This window comes from Sus scrofa, chromosome X, assembly GCF_000003025.6.
Source record: "Sus scrofa isolate TJ Tabasco breed Duroc chromosome X, Sscrofa11.1, whole genome shotgun sequence".
NCBI classification, from domain to species: Eukaryota; Metazoa; Chordata; class Mammalia; order Artiodactyla; family Suidae; genus Sus; species Sus scrofa.
In genome coordinates this window covers 23,385,620-23,393,375 of record NC_010461.5, presented here as the reverse complement: position 1 = coordinate 23,393,375, position 7,756 = coordinate 23,385,620, and the positions used below count along the sequence as shown (strand labels likewise).

Below are 7,756 nucleotides of genomic sequence, written 5' to 3'. Positions count from 1 at the left end.
GTACACATCTAATCACATTCTCCATCATATTACTATAACTTTATTCCTGTAACAAAAATAAATTAGCAATAATTCTTCCATGTAAAAATAGAAGACACAGCACTTACCTTTTGACTTAGAACAGGTTAGAGTTTATATTAATCCCATGATGATGGATAAGTTAAATTTTATCTCCACATGGTCTCTGCAATAGGGTGGTCATACTTCTCACACGGAAGCTCACAGCTCCAAGCTGAAAATAGCAGAAACAGCTATAAAGAGATAAAATTTCCTATTTAGCACTTTGGTCTTTCCCATTGTGCCTGCATAAGCTAACAGTTTGTTAGCCAAGAAACCTAGAAATCTAAGTATTTGGAGAAATAACTTATTTATATGCAACAACCAAACTTTCTACATTAACCTTTGAGGTCACAGGCACAACCAAAGCCTCTTAGGCTGGAGTACTCAAAGATACATGTCAAATGAATGTTGAGAGGCATATAGAAAAGGTGGTAATATGAAGAAGAAAGGAAATTGTGTTTCTTGCTCTGGTTATCTATTGTTGCATGACAAATCATTACAAAACTAGTGACTTGCTGTAGTTCCCATTGTGGCGCAGTGGAAACGAATATGCCCAGGAACCATGAGGTTGGGGGTTCAATCCCTGGCCTTGCTCAGTGGGCTAAGGATCTGGCATTGCTGAGAGCTGTGGTATAGGTCACAAACATGGCTCGGATCTGCTATTGCTGTGGCTGTGGTGTAGGCCAGCAGCTGTCGCTCCAATTAGACCCCTAGCCTGGGAACCTCCATATGCCGTGGGTGGGACCCTAAAAAAAAACAAACAAAAAACTAGTGACTTGCTAAAATAGTTTATTATCATCTCTTATAGTTAGGTCAAGAATTTAAGCAGGTCCTTGTGAGACAGTTTTTCTGCTCCATGATTCTACTCAGCCAATCCATGATATTTAGCTGGTCTGGAGGATTAAGATGTCCTCACTCACATGCCTACCAACTTGGCAGGGACCACTGAAAGGTTGGCCTTAGCTTGGCCTCTTTCTCCCCTATGTTGTCTCTGCATGTAGTTGGGTTTCTTACTTGGCCTCTCTGGGCTCCAAGAAGGTAGAAATGGTAGCTGCTAGTCCTCCAAAAGGTTGGGACTGAATGTTTGTGTCACCCACACCCACACACAATTCATATGTTAAAACCACAATCCCTAATGTAATGATATTCCAAAGTGGGTTGTTGAGGAGGTAATTAGGGTTACATTCGGTCATAAAGGCGGGGTCCTTATGATGAAAATAATACCCTTAAAAAGAGGAAGAGACAAAAGAATTCTCTCTCTCTGTCATATGAGAATATAGTGAAAAGGTGGCTGTCTATAGGCAAGGAACAAGGTCCTCCCCAAGAACTGAATCTGCTGACACCTTGATCTGGGAATTCCCAAGCTTCAGAACTGGGAAACAAATTGAGAAACAAAATGTTTGTTGTTTAAGCTATCCAGTGTGCAGCATTTTGTTATAGCAGCCCATACGGGGTGTATTATTACTTCTTTCATATTCTATTGGTCAAAACAGTCATAGGCCAGCCTAGATTTAAGGAGAGTAAATATAGACTCAACTTCTCCTTGGAGATGCAACCAAAAAAAAAAAAAAAATGTGTTCATCTTTAATTTACAACACCTCTCTTTGTTAGAAATTTCTTAAGCCCTAAAGTTAGCCCTACCACTGGAAGTCATGATGTCAGAAGCCTTTACAAAGTCAGAAATCTTGAGAATAGCATTTTTACCAAATGAGAGCTCTAGCACTGATTATAAAAGCTTAGATGGAGTTTCCATCCTGACTCAGCGGAAACAAATCTGACTAGTATCCATGAGGATGTAGGTTCGATCCCTGGCCTTGCTCAGTGGGTTAAGGATCCGACATTGCCTTGAGCTGTGGTGTAGTTCGCAGACACGGCTTGGATCCCGCGTTGCTGTGTAGGCTGGCAGCTGTAGCTCTGATATGACCCCTAGCCTGGGAACCTCCATATGCTGTAGGTGCAGCCCTAAAAGGAGAAAAAAAACCTCAGTTATACCTAGTTAAACATGAACTGCACCAGACCCAAGCACTTGTAGACAAAGGCATTGTTTTAGTCATCCTAAGGGGAGTTGAACTTCGATAGGGAAAAATGTTTAAATATGCAGCTTTCTCCTAGGAATCTTTAGAGGCCAAGTTTAAATCTTCCTATTTATAAAAATATATGGGAGAAACTGGAAAGGATCCTTGGAAGATCAAATGAAAAGCTTAAAGGATAGGAAATTACTTCTCCAAACAAAAATGAAGGAGTTCAGGCTATTGAGCCATAAAAAAGGAGGCTATCCAAGCTTAATAGATGTCTTCAAATGTAGGAGAGGATATCCTCAGAAAGAAATTAAGCAGCTGGTCTGCTTAGAAAATGCTACGGCAAGAAGAAATGACATAACAAAATAGGTAAAACAGAAGCAGGGTCTTTCTTTCTATTAGAGAATGAAAGAGGTTAAAATAAAAGAAGCTTTATTTGTTTTTGGTGTTAGTGTATTGTTATTGAACTCTACTGCTTTAAATTTATGGGGAAAATAAGTAGCAAGATGAAAGATGAAGTAGGAAAATCATATAAATGCGAAGTGGCCTATGACATTAGTTTGCTGACAGTCCATTTGGGAAGACTATTAGTGTTTATTAAATTAACAATTAAAAATAACAGAAGGGAGTTCCCATTGTGGCTCAGTGGGTTACAAACCTGACTAGTGTCCATGATGATGGGGGTTTGATCCCTGGCCTGGCTTAGTGGGTTAAGGATCCCACATTGCTGTGAGGTGTGGTGTAGGTCACAGACATGGCTTGGATCCTGTGTTGCTGTGGCTGTGGTGTAGGCTGTGCTGTAGCCTGGGAACCCTAAAAAAAAGAAAAATGTAGTAGAAAAGTTATAGACATATATGAGTCCGCACCTGGGAAGAGTGGCCCCAGACCCGTATTTCTTTCCCCCTTGTGGAGTATCCATTCTTACTTTTGGTTGCTTCAGAGGCCTCCATTGCCTTTCACCATAGGAAGAGTTATGGAAAGGGGGAGAGTGGAGAGAATTTCTCTTCAGTTCTTCACAAATGCTCTCCATTAATTCACCGGACTGCAAAACACCTATGAGTGAGACAGGAACTACAGGGCGAGGGATTGTCAGTCATTCTAGCAGTTATGCAAAGAATTAATGAAATAAAATTCGTATTTTATGGCAAGATGAGAAAAATGTAAACACAATTTTTTCCTTTGCTTTTTGGGGCCACTCTCCTCCCCTCTAGTGTGTATTGTGCATCTGCAGTAACCTGACCTCCTTAGGAGATAACCTTCCTTCTTAATCTCTTAAGGGGCCACAATGCCCTATAGCCCACTACTTGCTTCATACATGTAGACCTAAATTGTGTAAACTGTCAGTAATATGTCATTTTACATATAACCCCTTGTCTCAAAACTTATATAACTGTGCTTTGACCTATAACAGGCAGAACAGTCCCCAGAGCTTACTGAAACACTATCTCCCACGTTATAATCCTTATGTTGGCTAGAATAAAATTTTCCATTTCTTTCTTAGATTGACTATTGATTATTTTTCCATCAACAGAATCAAAAGGAACAAATAGAGATATAAAAAGCCAACAGATATCAGTCCTCTTAACTGAAATTGGTTGTACCTTCACAAATGAAGGAACCTCAAACCTCTCCTCACTCTGTAGTCTTTTCTTAACTCTTAGCACAGCCTTTCCTCTTTCTCAGTTTTTAGATCATAAAAGTGTTGACCTACTTTTCTTGTTACTTCTCTTTTCACCCCTCCCCTATGGGATATCCTTGAATCACCACCCAAAAACTTGTACTTCCATACTCTTTTTAGAGGTAGGGAAGAGACCAAAGCAGATTTTCTATTTCTACTACCAAACTTCTAGAGGTTCAGTAGGAGGTGTGGTGGAAGGGGAGATTCTTTTCCAGTTTCCCCACAGAAATAGCAAGAGCTACAAGTTATTTAGTGATTTCTGTGTACAAAGAACTTTATACATATATTTGACGTTGTGAACCATAAGAAAATTGCCAAATTTTTAGATTCCAAAAAGTTGAATCTTGGAAATTTTCATATGATTTAACCTACAAATATTATCCTATGCTTTAATCCTTTTACTAACTCTCAGAAGAGGTTATTATTAAAGTTTTATACTTAGCACATTTAACAAAACTAAGGTCTTGAGCGTTTTAATAACTTGCTGAATATAACACAGGTAGTAAGAAAAGGAGCCACCATATTAACAGAGTTTTATTCAATTCCAAACCCCATCTACTTATTCTTATTATATTTTGTGTCCTGTTGATACCCATTGGTATTTTAAGTCAAATATGTTTTTATTTTGCATACTTGCGGAAAAGCTTCCTCCTATTTTAAGCATAATTTCTATACTATTGTTTTTTTACACAAGGAGGATTTTAATCCTGCAGTAACATCCACTGCTAGCTATATATGGATTGAAACTGCATTTGCCAAGAACTGTGAACATTAAGAATCTTTACATGAAGTCATATGTGTTGATATAAGCATGTAGACATCTTCCAGCACCAACAGAATACATACGTAACACATACCAAATAGTCTTGATGGATAAACTCACTTCATTAGATAATTTTATTTAATTAAAATCCCAGTTTGTGCAGAATTTCATTTTCTTATTTTATCTTTGTTATACATTCTTTCTAAGAGTTCATTTATTTAAAAAATCTACTCATTCAATATTGTAATTTGCATGGCAGTAAACAATGGGTTCTAAATTTCTTCAAGATATATATAGCAATTTAAAATACCATGAGTCTTCTTTTCAGTTTGTAGCACCTTACTTAAGATGTTTATAAAAACAAAGTTTCAATTCATTTAAGGCATTCATTAAAATTCATTGTCACTGTTTCTCTTGCGAGAAAAAAGTTTCAATTTCTATGTCCCAGAATATATATTGAGCAGTGTTGTATATTACTTTCAATTGGTTCACAGAATTTTACTCACATAAATTTATAGCCAGGACAAGAACTCAGCCTCTCTGAATGGCTGTACACTAAAAACAGTGATGATAATAATGTAAGAAATGGACTTGGGGTGTCTGACCTTCTACTTAACATTATCAAACATGTTTCCAGGTAGTCTTCACAAATATTTTAAATTATATGCAAATATCCTATCATATGACACACCATCATTTCTTTAACCGTTTTCCAATTGTTCATTTAGATCATTTGCAGTTTTTGGTATTATGAGCAGCACTGTGATCAACATCTTCATCCATAGTTTTAAGCAAGACATTGTATCTTTAAGATAATGTCAAAGAAATGGTTTAAACAGTGCTGATGGTTTTAAGGTTTTTGATATACTTTGCCAAATAATCTCCAGAATAGCTTAAACAACTGTTAGCAACAATATGTTAATATGCCCACAAAGTGAAGTTGATTGGTGACAATGAAGCAAATTCAACCACAGATCTATGAGATGCTTAAGCACATCAAATCTATCATACCTGAGAAGTGAGAAGATAGTTATTACTGGTGATGAAGCCAAATTCAAATTATTTAAAATATTACTCAGCTTTTAAAAATTATGCTTTGATTAAATCACGATTATTTTAAAGTAATCAACATAAAAGTTTTCCACAGAAAGTCTACAGTGTTTTCCCAAAAATAAAAAGTTAAAAAGAAAAAGTCACAAAAGACAAAAAAGTTTTATTTAACTAAATTCTATTTCATGCATAAGCATGACGGTCTCCCCAGTTTATTAGACTTTGGCAGTAAAAACAAACAAACAAACAAACAAAAAACAACACCAAAAAAAACTAGCCTTGTACAGAACAGTGAAAATGCCGAGGGTAGGTTCAGTGGGTTAAGAACCTGACTCGTATGCATGAGAATGTGGGTTCAGTCCCTGGCCTTGCTCAGTGGGTTAAGGATCTAGTATTGCTGTGAGCCATGGTGTAGGTTGCAGATGAACCTCGGATTCTGTGATGCTGTGGCTGTGGTATTGGCCGGCAGCTACAGCTCCAATTCGACCCCTAGCCTGGGAACTTCCGTATGCCACACATGTGACCCTAAAAAGAAAAGAAAAAAAAGAAAATGCCAGGGTAAGCATAGTTTCACTGTAGGATAAATATATATATATATGGCCTCTCTCCCTTTGGCCATATCAACAATCAGTTAGATCACCAGAAACATATTTTCAACATCACTTCTTCACTTCTCCAAGGTCTTTGATGCTATCATCATCCACCTCTTGCCATTTTTCCTAAATGATATCAATTATGTCATCTGTAAAGTCTCCCTGAATGATGATTTCATCCTTCCCTGTTACTGAGGCACCACAGGAGAATTTCTGAGCAAAAAGTATTTGTGCTTCTTTAATCAATTTCAAAAGTTGCAAGCCCATACACTCTTGTTACATATTTCTTCTTTGCTCTGAGGATCTTGGCTTTGGTAATCTTCTGTAGTACAGTCTTCTTTTTTGTTTTATTTAACCCCCTCCACCTCTCTTGTTTTTCTTTCTATTCCTCTTTCCTTGCTATTCCTTGAACCTCTCTAATTCCAGCTTCTTGTTTGGGTGAATTTTCTACAGTAAGTTTTGCAAACTCATTTGGAAAATTCTTCTTTAACCATTGTCTATGTTTAGCAACATGAGGCCTATTGGTAATGAACTGACTCTGCAGTAAAGGACTTGAAGTGGGTAATCTGCATCTAACTTAGTATTGCTCTTTGAGTCTCCTCTGATACCATGCCCATCAGATTCAGAAATGTCAGCAGCCATTTCATAAACTCAGGTAGTCAAACAGCCTCCGCCATCTCCGCTCCCACCACTACCAGCAGCTGAGGTAATGCCTACAACTCCTCTTCTTGACCAGAGCCACCCAAAAGCTCCATACTGTTTTTAAATTAGAGAATCTTACCAACATTAAGCATTTAGATTCGAAAGTCTTTCAGAATATAACCTCCTGAAGTTAGACATTCCCTTATCCAAAGGAGTGTGTGGATCCTGCCAAAGGAGTCCCTAAAATAGTAAAGTCAATGAAAGTTAGAGAAAAAAATATTGGCCACAGATACTGAAAATTTAGATTCCTGCCTGATCTGGGATATATGATTATATAATAGAGAAGCATCCTATCTGCTGAGACTCAGATTAAGTTATCAATTCATTAGGTCAAAATACTGTCTATAGGTGACTGAGCTCTGACGTTCAGAAGAGAGCAAAGAGATCAAAGCTACAGGCAACAGAAATGGGCTTCAAAGAGATCCAAGAACAGGCAATGAGCAGAGGCACCTATAAGTATGTCTAGTTCTTAATACAAAAGAAGAACATCTGATTGGGGTTGGTGGTAAAGAAGTGGTTTTAATTGTAGGCAGTATATAGAAGTCCAGTTAGATATATAGGGGATTAGGCAATGACCCCTTCATCTTTGAATCTCTAACAAGTGGCTTGTTCCTAATGGGTGCTTAATACATGGGTGATGAATTAGTTTCTAGGCAGCAAACTGTGACAGCAGCAGTTAAAAATTAACTACCCTGCACATACATTTTAAGTTCCAGAGGCTTGGTGAGATGTGAGAGAGAAGAGATAAGAATTAGAAACTGAGTGCCATCTAGTTCATGTATCTGGTCCTTGCTCCACATGCCTCTTAACTGAACAAAAATGTCATGAAGACAAAGAAAGAGAAAATCTAGCCTCTAGCTATTATAACTGAGTTTCAGTTTAAGTTACAGTG

The 7,756-nt window shown here is 37.6% G+C and overlaps 1 pseudogene; it reads right to left on the bottom strand.

Moving 5' to 3' along the window:
• LOC100515291 lies at positions 6,229-6,804 on the bottom strand (annotated as a pseudogene).